The sequence below is a fragment of the Salvelinus namaycush genome, chromosome 9 (genome assembly GCF_016432855.1).
Source record: "Salvelinus namaycush isolate Seneca chromosome 9, SaNama_1.0, whole genome shotgun sequence".
NCBI classification, from domain to species: domain Eukaryota; kingdom Metazoa; phylum Chordata; class Actinopteri; order Salmoniformes; family Salmonidae; genus Salvelinus; species Salvelinus namaycush.
The window spans coordinates 5881999-5897050 of NC_052315.1; the positions used below are offsets into that span (position 1 = coordinate 5881999).

The following is a 15052-nucleotide window of genomic DNA, read 5'->3' on the forward strand; positions in this document are numbered from 1 at the left end:
TATATGCAATTGGGATTTAGGCTAGTTGAACATATAAAGGGGTTTAAGCAGCACAGATGTTTATGGGGGGGGGTTAGGTTTACAGCACAGAACCCAGTGCTGAAAGGGCTATGCAAAATGACGCTCCATTGTATGGAAAGTAATCGTTTCATGATACTGTGCACTTCCAATAGGCCCAGGGCCAACGTGAGTCGCACATGACGCATTTCAGCTGCACATTTACTCCAATATGATACATAATCAAGTGCAAACATATCCTAAGGATAAGGGAATAAGTACATTTGCATAAAATTGTTATACTGTAGAATATAAAAATGCGTGGGCAACTGGTCGCTGCATTCTAGCGACAGAACAGCATGCCATACAAAACAGAACAACTGATCCCATTATTATTTGATAACATTATTTACGTTTATAATGTGTATCTCACAAAAGGTACATTTAATTTTGATGCACGTGTAAAAACTGCGCATTGGTCACAACACCATGTGACGTGAAAAAAACGTTTTTAAAACACCATTCTCCAAATAATTATGTCAGATGTAATACAATATATACATATCATGTTTTGACATGCTTTGTGTCGACATCGATTTGAGGATAGTATTTTATTTTGCAATGTTTTGTTGTCTAGGCGACACAGCCTAGAGTCGAATACACAGCATACTGTGTACCCTTTTATGGCGGTTACCGACACTTCTCCCTTGCTCCGTTTAGCGTATTACCCTTGTAGAAAATGCATTATACTCACGTCGTTCAGTGGCCAACGTCTCGTAGACACATTAAATAATCTCATAAATCTCTATTTAACCCCCCCAAAAGGTTGCGTTTCTGATCCCTTTAGCAACGCCCGGTCGATGCCTGTCGTGCACTGACTACACCGCCCCATCTGAACAAAGGCGCTTTCGCGCAACACGCCGCTAGAAGGTGCACTGGCAAGACAACATATTGTCCAGGTCTGTAATTGTGTATTTTAATATTTTACTGATCCTGCTGAATAAATTCAACTGTATTATTCCTCCACATGCATGGGTGAGGTGAAACTATACGATCCATGCTGTTCTGCTCTCCAAATACAGTGAAAGTTTTAGGTTTCCTCGCTATACTTCAAACATGAACAGGATACAGAACATTAATTTGCTGATCAATGTTCATATGTATCAAATGTCCCTTTATAGTTAGGACTTAGAGCGCATCGTCCGCATGGGATAAGTGTCTACATGTTTGTGTGTGTGAGAGAGGTTGAGTGAGTGTGTGTCGGCATATAATTCAACTGTTGACTAAAATTATGCTGGCGCGCAATTTAACTAACAATTCGCCAAACGGTTGACAAGATCCTTTTCAAATTAGGTCCCGAGTACTCCATTAATGTCTTTGGCTCCTCCATTCAATGTAAACAAGTAATCGATCAATCGTCGGCGACCATTGTATCCCCACGGCTATGTAGGCTACGTGACTCGCTGCAGCTCAGCAAGGCGATGAGTGGACGTGCAGAGAGGGCGCACTGTACCCCTAAGGCTATGTAGCCTACATGACTGACTGAAGCTCAACAGGGCGACGAGAGGACGGACAGAGAGACAGTCACAACACCACATTGAAGCTACTAAATGCTACAAAGTAGCCAAAGCACTTAAATCACTGCGGCTCTCAAACTTGATACAATTGCTAACAATGCCGTGGAGATAACAGGTACCAACAAGCAGATACAGCAACTATTATCCAGGGTACATTCGCAACTATGTCCTTCTAACTGACAATATATAGAGCAAGAGCACAAGCAAATTAGTTTTAAAAAATCCCGCATAGATGATGCGTCTAATAGAATAGTAAAGACAGCTACACAATGAGGAAATAGCCTCCAAATACAGTATGTCCAAATACTCAACACTATTACCTGCATCGTGCTCTGTAACAAACCACACGTTCTGAATTTGTCGGTGAGGATCCTGGCGAGTAGGGAAGACTGTAGCTCCTTTCGCAACGCATGGTGAACAAAACTTCCCAAATTACAACTCTCAGAAAAGTCAAAAGAAGAGTCCACGGTCTCTCTCTCTCTGACTCGTAGGTATATCAGTGTTTTTGATGGGAACGAGTGTCTCCAGTCTTTAAAAGCGTTTTACATCACATGGACTTGCCTGGAAGAATGTTAGGGGAGGAGTTTGGTGCGTCTACATTCTAATTTGTCTACTCAGTGGCAGGCTTAATATAATCATATTTACTTACTGCTGCTGCAAAACGTAATCTCACACTGCATGTGTTAAACCACACCTTTATCAATCAACTTAAGTTTACTCATGCTTTGCTTGATCTTAGCCAGGTCACATGTTGTAAATGAGAACTTGTTCTCAACGAGCTTACCTGGTTAAATAAAAGGTGAAAAAATGAAATAATAATAATAATCTCTCAAGTATGTGCATGTTTGATTTGTATCAAGCCCAAATTGTGGCACTTACTTTGGTTATCAAATATCAATATGGTATTTCAGGGTGATACTATTTTCAGGTTGTGTGGGCCTGATCATTTTCTTCGCCTACACTTGACTTAAAACCCACTAAAGTCAATATCCACGCCACTGCGGAAATATAATTATCATATAATTATTTTATTTTTTAAAGAAATCTAGTCAATTTAATCTAGATATGTTTCTTTGTATTGGATTTGTTTCAATCCACCGCATCCGCCTATGTAACACTTCTACTTCTGAGGTGAAAGGCGTCATGAGACATCCCGAAAAATAGTCTGTAGCGTCCGAACGGTTATGACCCCAAACTATTATGAGCCCTTTACGGAAGGATGACTCTCTCGATCACGATGGTGTTCTTCGTTTCGCTCTACGACCCCCACAAGCATCTTGGGACTTGTCTGAAGTCGGTACAGCCGATATGCCAACTTCTGTCTGTAGCATCTGAACAGTTTGGGCTACACACTAATATGACCCCTAATGTTTTGAGTAAAGACAATTTTATTTGTAAAACATTCAAGGTCTTGTTAATGACTACATGTCCAATTTGTATCACTTTAAAAAAGGTGTAATGCAGAAATCGCTCTGCCATTTCCTGGTTGCGTAATTGAGTCATTTGAGATTTTATTTTACCTTTAATTTAACCAAGCAAGTCAGTTAAGAACTAATTCTTATTTTCAATGACGGCCTAGGAACAGTGGGCCTAGTGGTTAACTGCCTTGTTCAGGGGCAGAACGACAGATTTGTACCTTGTAAGCTCGGGGATTCGAACTAGCAACCTTTCGGTTACTAGCTCAACGCTCTAACCACTAGGCTACCCTGCCGCCCCAACTCCCGAGATGGGAGTTCCAACCCTCCGGTAGCAGCTAGATGTGGTTGGAAACAGAGCGGTTTCTGTTTTCTTCCTACATTTGTGTTTATTTTCAATGGTTTAAGCTACAAAATATTATGACCCCATCACTGAGAGAGAAGACTAGAGAAGAAGAGAGAAGAACACGTACATACAGTTGAAGTCAGAAGTTTAAATGTAATTGTATAAGGTGAATGTAAACTCAGATTTATTTATTTCATCACATTCCCAGTGGGTCAGAAGTTTAAATACACTCAATTAGTATTTGGTAGCATTGCCTTTAAATTGTATAACTTGGGTCAAACATTTCAGGTAGCCTTCCACAAGCTTCCAACAATAAGTTGGGTGAATTTTGGCCCATTCCTCCTGACAGAGCTGGTGTAACCGAGTCAGGTTTGTAGGCCTCCTTGCTCGCACACGCTTTTTCAGTTCTGGCCACAAATTTTTCTATAGGATTGAGGTCAGGTCTTTGTGATGGCCACTGCAATACATTGACTTTGTTGTCCTTAAGCCATTTTGCCACTACATTGGAAATATGCTTGGGGTCATTGTCCATTTGGAAGACCCATTTGCAACCAAGCTTTAACTTCCTGACTGATGTCTTGAGATGTTGCTTCAATATATCCACATCATTTTCTTTCCTCGTGATGCCATCTATTTTGTGACGTGCACCAGTCCCTCCTGCAGCAAAGCACCCCAACAACATGACGCTGCCACCCCTGTGCTTCACGGTTGGGATGGTGTTCTTCGCCTTGCAAGCATCCCCCTTTTTCCTCCAAACAAAACGATGGTCATTATGGCCAAACAGTTCCATTTTTGTTTCATCAGACCAATGGACATTTCTCCAAAAAGTACGATCTCTGTCCCCATGTGCATTTTCAAACCGTAGTCGGTCTTTTTTATGGCGGATGTGGAGCAGTGGCTTCTTCCTTGCCGAGTGGCCTTTCAGGTTATGTCGGTATAGGACTCGTTTTACTTTGGATATAGATACTTTTATACCCGTTTCCTCCAGCATCTTCACAAGGTCCTTTGCTGTTGTTCTGGGATTGATTTGCACTTTTCGCACCAAAGTACGTTAATCTCTAGGAGACAGAACGTGTCTCCTTCCTGAGCGGTATGACGGCTGCGTGGTCCCATGGTGTTTATACTTGCGTACTATTGTTTGTACAGATGAACGTGGTACCTTCAGGCGTTTTGGAAATTGCTCCCAAGGATGAACCAGACTTGTGGAGGTCTACAATTTTCCCATGATGTCAAGCAAAGAGACACTGAGTTCGAAGGTAGGCCTTGAAATACATCCACAGGTACACCTCCAATTGACTCAAATGATGTCAATTAGCCTAACAGAAGCTTCTAAAGCCATGACATCATTTCCTGGCAATTTCCACGCTGTTTAAAAGCACAGTCAACTTAGTCTATGTAAACTTCTGACCCACTGGAATTGTGATACAGTGAATTATAAGTGAAATAATCTGTCTGTAAACAATTGTTGGGGAAAATTACTTGTGTCATGCACAAAGTAGCTGTCCTAACCGACTGGCCAAAACTATAGTTTGTTAACACGAAATTTGTGGAGTGGTTGAAAAACGAGTTAATGACTCCAACCTAAGTGTATGTAAACTTCCGACTTCAACTGTACATACTGCTTCCCTCTACTATGTCTACAAGCTGTTAGAACAAGACCAGGCACTGAATCTGACAGGGGGGAAATAGCATCCATATTTTATGTTATTTTCTACACAGAAGATCATACAACATTGTCTAATGATCTTCTGAATTTCCCAATACCTTTATGATGCATCAGTCACTTCAAATCATACCATCTTGAGATTGACATAGTGTCAGACTGATTTTTAATAGACTCATAGCCCAAATTGTAAAAAGTAAACTTTGGCAGCTAATTACATAACTTAGTTTTTTGTACATGGTGGGGCCACGGAAACATTTTCCTATCAAAATGGGGTCGCGGGACAAAAAAGTTTGGGAACCCCTGAATTAAACAAATCAAATATCCAACAACTTTCCTCATGTCACCAAGGTCCTTACTGTCCAGTCTTCTGTGGCTGTTTCAAAATGCAAACATCCAACCATCAAAAATCAGGTATCAAAATATGGGAAAATGTGGATCGTTTTACCTTTCCCAGTGTCTCTACTCAACAGTGGACAACTGGGGAGACATACTTCTTGCTGTGATTACCTACTGTAAACATTTTTGGTATGCATTGGACTTTGTTATGTTGGCTATGCATACTACAGCTATACAGACCAGGGACTGAGGGGAATGCGATGCCAACAGGTCCATGATAACATGCGAGACAGCTAAATGAAGTGACCGCATTCCACACAGGGGCCTGAGTTAATTTAAATCTGACTGGTTGATAAACAAGGAGAGAACAGCACATTCTTCCCCCTTTGAACCGACCAATTAACACATCCAGGACAAAGGAGGAAACAGAATGCCCAACAACTGAGTATGGAATGCGTTTATCCATAACACAGAGACAGCAGTCGGCAATGTCCCAATAGGAGCTGGGGAAGGATGATGGACAGGGAGGGGTTAACAGGAGGGCAGACACTGGCAGCCAAATCTAAAAGGAAAACAAGGCGGCCGGTACATTTCATTACGGGAGGGGACCTATGGGCCGTTTATATAAAGAGACACGGCTTGCTCTGTGTGCCACCCACAACAAGGACCTGTTCTGACCACAACAGTGCACGTGCGTGTGCCCCCCCCGCGCCAGGAACACAACAGCAGACATTCCAGTCACCCCCAGACCTCCCAACACAACGCACCCACACATGTATCACCCCCGTGACGCAAACCCAAACATCCAAGTCACCTCACTCCCGACGGGGAATCGGCAGAACCACAACACCCCACATTTAGGTCAGGGGTGCTGACCGGATACCAGGGACACAAAAACAGAGAATACATGCTTTCAGAGATGAAACATCGAATTAGTTCTTCAACAGGGGACAGATGCACAGGCACACTTCGCCCTGCAGAACACCACACCAGGCAGCGGCAGCTGAACAAATCATACTTCAACCCCTCGACCAATGGGGGGGTTTAAGAGATCACTGACTGACGCAGTCTCTCAAATAGCCGCCTGTCCCTTAAAATAGCTGGCACACGTTTCAGCAAATAAACACTGGTCTAAATGAATTGTTTACGAGTTAACTTCAGTGAGTACTGTAAAGATTGAGCAACAGAGGAGAGAAAGAATACCAAACTTTATTGCCATGGATGAAACAGCAGTGCGGTTTGACATGGTCGGCTCGACTAGCAGCAAGATCTCACTTTGGTATTCAATGTTTGTCCGGTGGGACAAACATCTGTGGGTGAAGTGAAAGTAGGTAAATGGTTCAAGTTGTTAAAACAGAAAATACTTCAAGGTTAAGCATTAAAAAAATAAATGACAGTTAAGTTGCACCTAGTGGACGGTATTAAAAAGGCATCATCCAATGTCCTGGGGACGAGGGACAATCATTGAATACTGAAGTCTAACTGGTGTGATCGCGTTGCAACTACGGGGGATACAAGGCACAAGAGAGAATGAAGCGCGAAACCTGGGGTGTATGATAGGGAAAGGGCGATACACCCAGTCACTTGTACGAATGCAACAAGACGGCGCCGGAGAACAAGGCTGACGTTTTACGTATTCCTAACCAATTGTGTTTGTTTTTTTTGGATTCTTTGCGTTGTTTGTAACTTATTTTGTACATAATGTTGCTGATACCATCTCTTATGACTGAAAATAACTTCTGGACATCAGAACTGCGATTAATCACCATGGACCGGCAGAATCCTTTTTTTCCCTTTAACGAGTCTGACGAGCCCGACCTGAATGATATACTGCTTTCTCAGGAACAGGCCCACATCCCTGTGACTTGTGTGAAGAGAAGGTGGAGAAAAAGGGGCCAGAGGGCGGGGCTGCCTTCTGAGAATTCGTAGGCGATCGAATAAACCCCCACTTCCTTCCATTCTGCTAGCAAACGTGCAATCTTTGAACAATAAAATAGGTGACCTACACAGAAGATTAATCTACCAACGGGACATTCAAAACTAATATCTTATGCTTCACGGAGTCGTGGCTGAACGACAACATTAACATACAGCTGGCTGGTTATACGCTGCACCGGCAGGATAGAACAGCGACGTCTGGTAAGACAAGGGGCGGCGGACAACGCATTTTTGTAAATAACAGCTGGTACACTATCTAAGGAAGTCTCAAGGTTTTGCTCGCCTGAGGTAGAGTATCTCATGATAAGCTGTATACCACACTATCTACCTAGAGTTTATCTGTATTTTTCGTAGCTGTCTACATACCACGACAGACTGATGCTGGCACTAAGACCGCACTGAATGAGCTGTATTCCACCCTAAGCAAACAGGAAAACACTCACCCAGAGGCAGCAAATCTAGTAGTTGGGGACTTGAATACAGGGAAACTTAAATCTGTCTTACCAAATTTCTATCAGCATGTTAAATGTGCAACCAGAGGGGAAAACAACTCTGGACCACCTTTACACCTCAGAGACGCATACAAAAGCTCTCCCTCGCCCTCCATTTGGGCAAATCTGACCATAATTCTATCCTCCTGATACCCCCTTACAAGCAAAAATTAAAGCAGGAAGTACCAGTGACTCGGTCAGTAAAAATGTATTCAGATTAAGCTGATGCTAAGCTACAGGACTGTGTTGTTTGCACAGACTAGAATATGTTCCGGGATTCCTTCGATGGCATTGAGGAGTACACCACATCAGTCATTGGCTTCATCAATAAGTACAGGGCCGTGCGTGCTCAGGTGCGTGCTCAGTCCCATCCTGTACTCCCTGTTCAGTCATGACTGCACAGCCAGGCACGACTCCAACACCATCATTAAGTCTGCTGATGACAACAGTGGTATGCCTGATCACCTACAACAACGAGACAGCCTATAGGGAGGAGGTCAGAAACCTGGCCGCGTGGTGCCAGGACAACAACCTCTCCCTCAACATGATCAAGACAAAGGAGAGGATTGTGGACTACAGGAAAAGGAGGACCGAGCACGCCCCCATTCTCATCGACGGGGCTGTAGTGGAGCAGGTCGAGAGCTTCAAGTTCCTTGGTGTCCACGTCACCAACAAACGAACATGGTCCAAGCACACCAAGACAGTCGTGAAGAGGGCACAACATAACCTATTCCCCCTCAGGAGACTGAAATGATTTGGCATGGGTCCTCAGATCAGCAAAAGGTTCTACAGCTGCACCATCGAGAGCATCTTGACTGGTTGCATCACTGCCTGGTATGGCAACTGCTCAGCCTCCGACCGCAAGGCACTACAGAGGGTAGTGCGTACGGCCCAGTACATCACTGGGGTCAAGCTTCCTGCCATCCAGGACCTCTATACCAGGCACAGTCAGCGGAATGCCCTAAAAATTGTCAAAGACTCCACCTACCCTAGTCATAGACTGTTCTCTCTGCTAACGCACGGCAAACGGTACCTGAGCGCCAAGTCTAGGTCCAAAACGCTTCTAAACAGCTTCTACCCCCAAGCCACAAGACTCCTGAACATCTAATCAAATGGCCACCCAGACTATTTGCATTTGCTCCCCCTCTTTTACACCGCTGCTACTCTGTTTTCATCTATGCATAGTCACTAATAACTCTACCTGCATGTACATATTAGCTCAACTAACCGGAGCCCGGTTATTGACTCTGTACCGGTACTCCCCTGTATATAGTCTCGCGATTGTTATTTTACTGCTGCTCTTTAATTACTTGTCACTTGTATTTCTTATTCTTTTTTTAACTGCATTGTTGGTTAAGGGCTTGTAAGTAAGCATTTCACTGTGTATATATACATATATGCCTGTTTATTTAAATCAGATTCAAATCAATTTCATGTTCAATCAATTGAGTTCTAGTTCACCTGTTGTATTCGGCGCATGTGACTAATAAACTTAGATTTCACCAACTGAAATGTGTCTTCCGCATTTAACCCAACCCCTCTGTATTAGAGAGGTGCGGAGGGTTGCCTTAAAAATCGACATCCATGTCTTCGGTCGCCCGGGGAACAGTGGGTTAACTGCCTTCGGTTACTGGCTCAACGCTTCTACCCGCTATAGCGGCCTAGTCTTTGCAAGTATGATCTGCGATGTATTTGTTATGTTTATACTCCTCACACCAGTCGTAAAGTTTAAAACATTTTATTGAGCAAAAGCAATGAAATGTGTTGTTTTACAAGGTCAGCCATAGTAGTACGGGGCCACTGGCTCAAATTAGGGCCTATCGACAGAGTTTACAGCATATGGGGGAAACCTTATTTATACTAGGAGTTTACCGCATATGGGCCTCTCTTCTTCTCAACAGCTGCACTACAGTCGCTAAACCAGATGATGTCAGCTGAGTTATTAGCCATTATCCTCACCTAAACCAAATGACGTCAGAGTTAGCCATTATCCTCATCTAAACCACGTCTCCAGAGTTAGCCATTATCCTCACTTTAACCAGATGTCTTCAGCAGAGTGAGTTATTAGCCATTATCCTCACCTAAATCAAAGTCAACAAAACTACTTCAGTTGACTATGAACTATGTCAAACAGAACAGAAGCCTAGTTAATCAGGTATGTTAATGTTAAATAGACCATTCATGTCTAGCCATTTGTTCACTCAAGACCAGACGACTGAAAGGGACAATGGTCCTGCATGGTAAATATAAAATCGTCAAGCAAGACAAAAAAAAAAACATTGTTATAAACCAGCTTTGCTCCTCCACTATCTTAATTGATGCTGCCCATTATGTAAGTAAACAGCCCAATACAAACCTGCCCAGAGGGCAGTCTTCTAGGGGTACTGTGAGGGCTATTGGGCTAATGTTTACCTTTACAGAGAGCCAGGGGGAACATTTAGAGCTTATTCAGATTGAAGAGAGGCGAAGCAGAGGCATCGTAACAAAGTTTCAATGTTCATTTGTTTATCTTTCATGGAAGATTCCTTATCCATAAAATGAAGTGGACAAACTCCTCTTCACACTATTTAAGATAATGTTTAAATTCTATTTTGACATGATCAGTAAAATGTAAAAACAATACGCACCATAAAAGTATTTAACGAATTGAAAAGTAATCTTGATATGTAATACCCCCCACCCGTCTGTTAGGTTTATGTATTCTTTTGTATTTTTTGTGTGCGTAACTTTTAAAAAATAAAATAAAAACAAAGTTTCAATTTACATAATACCGACATAAACTTTTCAATTTACATAAGCAACGGGAACATCATGTACCGAGAGGGGGTTTGGGGGGCTTGAAGCGGCATGTACGCACGTAGCCCCATGACCTGGAATGTGTATCAACTGGCTGACGTATTTTGCGTTTTCCTTAGATCCTACATGGCGCTCTCCAGGGAACAAGTGCTGCTGATGGTATAAATGTTGACATTCCTGTTAGGTAGGTTTTTAAATGAATAGCGACATTGACACATGGCCTTAAAGAGGTCCATACAGAGACAAGTACATGTAATTTTGGCTACAGGTAAGTCTGTTCTACCCGTCAAGAAGTACACTACATGACCAAAAGTATGTGGACACCTGGTCGTCGAACATCTCATTCCAAAATCATGGGCATTAATATGGAGTTGGTCCCCCCCCTTTGCTGCTATAACAGCCTCCACTCTTCTGGGAAGGCTTTCCACCAGATGTTGGAACATTGCTGCTATAACAGCCTCCACTCTTCTGGGAAGGCTTTCCACTAGATGTTGGAACATTGCTGCTATAACAGCCTCCACTCTTCTGGGAAGGCTTTCCATTAGATGTTGGAACATTGCTGCGGGAACTTGATTCCATTCAGCCAGTAGAACATTTGTGACGCCTAGCCCGAACCATGAATAACAGCCCCAGACCATTATTCCTCTTCCACCAAACATTACAGTTGGCACTATGCGTTCAGGCAGGGCGCATTCTCCTGGCCTCCGCCAAACCCAGATTTGTTCGTCAGACTACCAGATGGTGAAGTGTTATTCATCACTCCAGAGAAAGCGTTTCCACTGCTCCATAGTCCAATGGTGGCGAGCTTTACAACACTCCAGCCAATGCTTGGCATTGCGCATGGTGATCTTCTGCATGTATGTGCTGCTCGGCCATGGGAACCCATTTCACGAAGCTCCCGACGAACAGTTCTTGTGCTGACATCACTTCCAGAGGCAGTTTGGAACTCGGTAGTGAGTTTTGTGACGAAAGATTTTTATACACTTCTGTAGCCTACCACTTCGCGGCTGAGCCGTTGTTGCTCCTAGAGACGTTTCCACTTCACAATAACAGCACTTACAGTTGACCGGGGCAGCTCTAGCAGGGCATAAATTTGATAAAATGACTTGTTGGAAAGATGGCGTCCTATGACAGTGCCACGTTGAACGTCACTGAGCTTTTCAGTAAGACCATTCTACTGCCAATGTGTGTCTTTGGAGACTGCATGTCTTTGTGTTAAGATTTTTTTACACCCGTCAGCAACGGGTGTGGCTGAAATAACCGAATCTACTCATTTGAAAGGGTGTCCACATACTTTTATATATATATGCCCGGGGATTCAGGCAACTTGATCTTGGATCACCTCAATGTGTAGGTGCCCTAGTCGGGTCCCATTTACCCATCATAAGCCCACCACTCGACAGTCACACAGACTACTTATATCGGAAGGGTTGGCTTTTACGCTACTGCTACTCTCGGTTTATCATATATGCAAATGTCACTTTAACCATATCTACATACTACTTCAATCAGCCCGACTAACCGGTGCCTGTATATAGCCTCGCTACTGTAATTTTTCACTGTCTTTTTTTACTGTTGTTTTCATTTATTTAAATTACCCAATACCTTTTTTTTGCACTGTTGGTTAGAGCCTGTAAGTAAGCATTTCACTGTAAGGTCTACTACACCTGTTGTATTCGGCGCACGTGACAAATAAACTTTGATTTGATTATTCAACAAGGGGTCGTCGACCACCAGTCAAGGTAATCAAATCAAATGTATTTATATAGCCCTTCTTACATCAGCTGATATCTCAAAGTGCTGTACAAAAACTTGTTAGTAGAATTCTAAGAGTGTGCAGAGCTGTCGTCAAGGCAACGGGTGGCTACTTTGAAGAATCTCAAATATAAAATATATTTTTTGATTTGTTTAACACTTTTTTGGTTACTACATGATTCCATGGGTGTTATTTCATAGTTTGTCTACACTATTATTCTACAATGTAGAAAATAGTAAAAATAAGGAAACTCTTAAAAGTTTGGATACACCTACTCATTCAACTAGCACTGTATATACATGTTTATTTAATGCATTACGAGAATAACATGCAGTCGTTTCAGCTTTCGCTTTCTTCAGTGTGTTGTCTGTTCAGGGTGAAATGGGAAACAGCCAATAATAATAATAATTGTGTCCCAGGCTGGATTGTCTTTGAGATGGTGGTCTGAAGCCATACAGGAGTGCTGCTGTACGCTGGCTCCTGACCCTGAAGCAGTGACATCCTGGATTGGCTCTGCACAGGAGCCTGCTGAGGAGCAGGTGCGTGGGGTATCAGGCCAGCGCTTCCGAGCATAAACTTTTCTGCCGTTATGTAGTGTAACACAAGCTGCCAGTCCATCTCGACCTGCCTTTCTTGAGACCACATGGTGAATTCACCAAGCTCCTTTATATTCTCCCTTGCAGCCTTTTCCCTGTGTTGTTACCGCTCATATTGCGTCTTTCTGGATGCTCTGCCACCTGGAGTGAACAAGAAAGCGATTACTGTCAGTCAAATCAACAATTAAAAAATGTCTATACATAAGTTAATGTGGCGTCAATAACATGTTACACTGTCCTATACCTGCAAGAGGTATTTTGCTGGCCCGCTCTCCTCGAGTCAAGAGATGAGTTGGTTGGACTTGAGAGGGAAACTAGGGGCAGACTGCTCAGAGTTGGGGCTACTAACGGGACCCGGGGCTGGTGTTGCTGCATGGCTTTTCGTCAGAGTCTGTGTGGGAGAGATTGATAAGCAAAGTTACCCAACAGGATACATTCACTATGAACAGTGACTTTTGTAAGCAAGCAGCTAGCATTCCACAATGTAAAGTTGTGGTGAAATAACTCAATGGCAACTAGCTCATAGTCATTACAAGCATTTGGGTGGGAGTGATAAGCAAAGTTTACAAAAACAGGCTAGCAACGTTTTGTTAGCAGCCAGCTAGCAGACAACAACGTGAAGTAGTGATACTTTCGATTCGCATAACTTAGAACTAGCTAGCCGTCTGGCTAATACATTAGGACATAGTGTCCGGATGACTTTTCTTAGCTACGATTACACAAATAAAATTAAAAGTACTTGCCAAATTCTTGCTCTTCATCCGCTGCAGTTACACTGGACTCCATAATGTGGGGAGGGATGGAGGCAGGTTGATGAGGAAATTGTTCAATTCCCTATAAAAAGGACAGGCCTCTCTGCCAATACCACTCAGTCCATTCTCATCTTTGGCCCGGCGATACGCATATTTCATGTCTGGCGCTGCTTCCACAAAACGATGGTGGCCATGTTCAAGCAACGCTGTTTCTTTCTGTAACATTGCAACAACCTCGCTAGAATCTGATCGCTTGACCAAATGGAGATCAAAAGCTTGGCCTCCGCACCGGACCAAGTCTGCGCACTCATTTTGCTATGGTGTTGTTGATATCGATACGGATATGTACAAACAGCAAGCGTGAATGCAAAGCATAGGGATTTCTCTGGCAAACGTCAGTATATACATAGTGCCGGAAACATCCTGACCTTAAAACCTCGTACATCACCTCTCACGTGACTACAATACACATTGGCCGATACATCTCTTCACACTGCAATGCTCGGAGTGGGGGTGAATCTCAAGCAAAGCTCGCCCGCAGCCTTCAAAAGGTGGCGTAGTAGACAAGATTGCAAGTTTACATTACAGTAAAAGGTCTAGCTGAGGGTATTTTCTAAAAACCTCTCCCTCGCTCTCGTAGTGTGAACACCTAAGTAACGAGCCCAGTATAAACCTGGTCTATTGGGCTAATATTTAGCCAGGGGGAACATTAACATACAGGGCCCACACTGATGTGCAGGGACTCTGTGGGTTGCCCTGACAATAGTAAGTCTGTACCAGCGTTATTTTTACTCCTTATGAAAGGCCTATGTTCCATTTTGACTGCCTACATGGGTGCCCTGATTCTGTAGGTTGTTATAGATGCGCTTTGCACCACCGCAATTCAAACCCTGCTTCTATACATTAGGTTCAAGCTTGTTTTTGAGTCAGATCCAACTAATACTGATACTCCGGTAGAGTCAGCATTGGGTTGGGGGAATCAACTTAACCTTTGCACTCCAGTTTGACTGTAGGGTTGCAAAAAATAACTTCTCTAAAAATTCTGTTTGGATTTCTGGAATAAACGGGGAATAAGTTGACAATCCTCCAACTGGGGTTTCTAACCCTATTTGATTGTAAGATGCTCTTTAGTTTGAAGGGAATGCAATGAGCAACGGTTGAGCCGCTGGGTTGGTTACGGGTTTGTTATGATACCCGTTCCATGGGGAGTGGGAGGACAGATTTTGGGAAAACGCACACACACGAGGCAGAGGTCAGCCAAAAGACTGACTTGACACCTGGACAGCACAGCACAGAAACTATCCCACACACACACACACACACACACACGACTGCCACAGGATAGGGCTGGCCCAGACTAGAGTTGTCTGTTTTTTCGACCAATCG

General features: G+C 43.3%; 1 protein-coding gene across 1 annotated transcript in view; it reads right to left on the bottom strand.

Moving 5' to 3' along the window:
- Window positions 1-15052, bottom strand: part of LOC120053615 (TSC22 domain family protein 2-like) — a 48682-nt gene that overhangs the window by 3134 nt on the left and 30496 nt on the right. The window lies entirely within an intron of this gene.